The following is a 3,814-nucleotide window of genomic DNA, read 5'->3' as shown; positions in this document are numbered from 1 at the left end:
GGGGAAGGGGGCAAGGCGCGGCGGAGGCGGAGTCCGGCTCGGACTCCGGTCCGAGCTCGGACTTCGGTCCGAGCTTGGCGGCGGCGGCGCTCGCGCGGGGAGGCGGCGGCGGCTTGGGCCAGCGGCCCGGCTGGGTTCGGCCCAGTCGGTTGGAGAGATTTTTTTAAAACAATTTCGTCGACAGAAATAAAATCCTAGGAAATAAAATAAAAATCTAAAAATGCAAAACAAATTTTCTCCATCTAAATAAAATATTTAGAATGAGATGAACATTTTCTTGGCCCTAAAATGCAGTTTCGAAAACGTGCAATTTTCTAATGCAAATAAAATCCAAATAAAATCGAATAAAAACAAAATAAATGATTTTAATATTTTTCCTCCAATATTTCAATTATTTTGGAGAAGTCATATTATCTCCTCTCTTATATTTTAATACGAAATATTTTTTGGAGAGAAAAATTGTTAAAATCAAAATCCTCGTTTCATTATTTGATAAAAAATCAAATATGAAAACCTGGAAATCCCCAACTCTCTCCGAGGGTCCTTGAGTTGCTTAGGATTTCGAGGATTGCGAAAACAAAAATGCAATAAATTATGATATGCATGCATGACCTATGTATAACATTCCAAATTGAAAATTTGGGATGTTACATCTTGCTACAACCTTTTTAGTTCAGACCTTTCTTCATCTGTACTAGTCTTTTTTATTTTTTTATTGCTCATTTATTCCAGCTCATGTTTGGACAGAACTAAGGTCATCGACTGCTATGAGACGTTTGTTCACATGGATGATCTCGTTGAGTCCCTGATGCCTACAGGGAGACTATCTCAGAATGTTATCTCTGCGGGTATTGGCTTCATCATCAGCCACGTCGACATCCATCCCGATAAGATCATTATGAGCACAACCATCACGAGGAGGATTTTTTTATGGCGACTTCTCTCACAAATAAATTCGTAAAGCGTTTGCCCAGCATGGGGACTTCAAGCTCACAATGAAGAAATTTGTATGTAGCCTCTCCTTTTTGGCCTGTCACGCTGTTGTTATTCTTAGTATCACCTCCCTGTTTTGTAAACTATCCCTTATGGTTCTTTTACCTTTTACACTTTCCCCCTGCGTATTGTGGAGGTGATGTTCGCGATGTTTCAACAGCTTACTCCCGAGGACCCACGCGAGAAAACTGGTCACTACTACACAATTTGCATCAACTTGGCGAAGCAATGCTTCGAAGTTCTCGACTCAATCCGTTCGGGAGATGATGAGTCGCTTCGCTCCCACGCAGATTTTTTCATCAACAACTTGAAGGAAACCTGGGCGCGTCACTACAGTGGCTCGAAGGTCCAGATCAAACATTTCCCTATCGAGTATGTGAAGTCCATAAGCAAGGAAACACGTAAGCTTCTGCCCTTCTTTTGTCTTTAAACCTTGACAATTTCGATTAAATGAACATGGCAACTTCACTACATTTTACATGGAAACTTTACTACATACTGCATGGCAACTTCAGTTTTAGACCCATGGCAACTTAGCTACATATTACATGGCAACTTCACTACATACTGCATGGCAACTTTAGTTCTAGGCCCATGGCAACTTCACTTCTTCATTCTACATTACACCCTACAACTACAATAACATGCCAACTCCAACACATCCTACATGGCAACTTCAACCCCCCAATAGATGCCATGGCTTCATTCATAGGGTCAAGCCAATTTCTGCCAAGATCACTAACCCTTTTGCAACATGCTACGAAACCCCCTTCCAACGTTACTTCCACCCTTTCTCCTGTGCTTACTATGAATAGTATACTACATATAAAATGTCATTTTTTCTAATCCACTTCACACGACAATTTTTTTGTCTAACTGCATTCTCCAACATTTACTACTCTGTTGCTTCCATTCTCACAACCATTTCATTTTCAAATTTATCAACATACTACTTTTCTCACTACCACAATGTTTACTTACTCATCACACACCATCATTTTTTGCACTTGCCCCCATGCCATAATAATCTTCTAGTACCATATTTTTTTGCTTCTTTTAGCATGGCAACTTCTAATTTATTTTACCCTTTGTTCTCACAATGATAACTGAAAACAGCTATGACTGTGGTGTCTATACCCTCGAATATCTTGCATAGTGGGAAGGCAGGAAGGTGCCAACTTTGAACAAGGAAATAGCTGCAGAGCTTAGGAAGATCTATTTGTGGAATTGGGTCACAACTGTCAATTTCAACAAGCGGGAGGGTGCGCTGGCTTGGTTGGAGTCTGACGTCAAAGCTGCTATCAAGAGATACAAGTGACTGCATAAGATAACAAAACACCACTTTCTTTTATCTATGTACTTACATTCAATGTTCTGATGAATGTAAGGTACCACACCTCTCCTTTTTTTTTCCTTTTTTCACTGTCACTGTTGTTATTGTAAACGCAAGACCATCGTCTATCTGTCGTGAACCTTTTATGGTTGTAATTTGCAACATATAACTTCAATGTCAGACCTCGTTTCCGTAAGTGTTTTGGCTTGTCACGCTTGTGCTAACATTTTGTTTTTGTTCTTATAACACTTTAGGATCACACGATTTGCCATGAGGGTGTTAGTTTTTTTCTACATTTCTGTTCCGTAAAGGCCCGTTCTCACGACGGTGTAGTTTCTTCAAAATGACAAACAAAGATTAGTTGGTTACTGCAACACTTTTTTTGCAACTATCTCTTTATTTTTTTACGTTCATCATAGTTCCAATTTAGTGGCACCTTTTCCTCAAAAAGTCACACCTCTAAGCCAGTGTGAGTTTAATACATTTGTCAAGCAGCATGGCAACTCCTCATGTCTGCTCACAACGTCACCTATGTTTTTTGATTTTTGAAATGCTAAAAGTCACCCAGTTGACGTAGACGCACGTAGAGTTGACGATAAGCACAATCATTCCAAATTATACAAACACATACCCCGTTAGTTGCCCCATTTTTCACACAACCCCATCTTACTGTTATTCTTTGCCACAGTCGAATAACTACATTTTCTTTACAACAATGTGGCAACTTTTATGACTTTTTTCGATACCACAACAAATGTCTTTAATTTTAATGGCAAACTACACCAAAATGCCACGGATGAAGCTACAGTGTACCATTCGGCCAACCATTGCACATTTTCAACACACACAACCTGCTAGCTATCTCACTTTTCTAAGTAGCCCAAGCTTCCGCCGCTGTCTTCTTTGTAGGCTTCTTGTGCTTTGCTTGGATCTCGAGTGCTGACTTGTACCTTATCTACTTTGGTCGCCCTTTAGTGACTGTCCTTGGAGGGTTCCGCACGTGCACGTGCGTGTTGGATGCGCCGGAAACTACCTCTGAGTTGTCTATTGGTGGCCCTGTTGACGTAGGAGCGGTCTTGCTTTTCTTTGGGAATTGATGCAGTGCCTCCTCCTCCATTCTCCTCTTAATTAACTCCAACTCTCTTTCAAGCGCGTTTGTGTGTCTCTCAACTGCCCTACTCATCACATCATTCTTGTAAGCCTCATCTGATGTGTTTGTAAATCTCCTTGTCATCACCACACGCCTGACTGTTTCCATGGTTGTGTTGGGCCCATCTTCATGCTCTACGAGTACTTGCTGTGATCCATGCTGGCAGAGTGCTTCATCTACGTTCCAAGACCAACGCTGAAGGATGTACCTTGGTGGCACGTGTTTCACGCCATTCATGTCCATCACCCTCAGAATATGGCAGCAAATCATACCATCTCTTTCAAACTTGCAGCATTGACAGTAATACACCCCTTCTGCTATGTACGCCGTCACCATGT

The 3,814-nt window shown here is 41.3% G+C and overlaps 1 pseudogene; it reads left to right on the top strand.

Moving 5' to 3' along the window:
- LOC123181198 (uncharacterized) overlaps positions 1–2,492 on the top strand; it is a 17,933-nt pseudogene extending 15,441 nt beyond the window's left edge.
- The last annotated feature ends 1,322 nt before the right edge of the window (positions 2,493–3,814 follow it).

The sequence above is a fragment of the Triticum aestivum genome, chromosome 1A (genome assembly GCF_018294505.1).
Source record: "Triticum aestivum cultivar Chinese Spring chromosome 1A, IWGSC CS RefSeq v2.1, whole genome shotgun sequence".
Taxonomy (NCBI): domain Eukaryota; kingdom Viridiplantae; phylum Streptophyta; class Magnoliopsida; order Poales; family Poaceae; genus Triticum; species Triticum aestivum.
The sequence above is the reverse complement of the archived record's forward strand: the minus strand, read 5'-3'. Positions and strand labels throughout refer to the sequence as shown.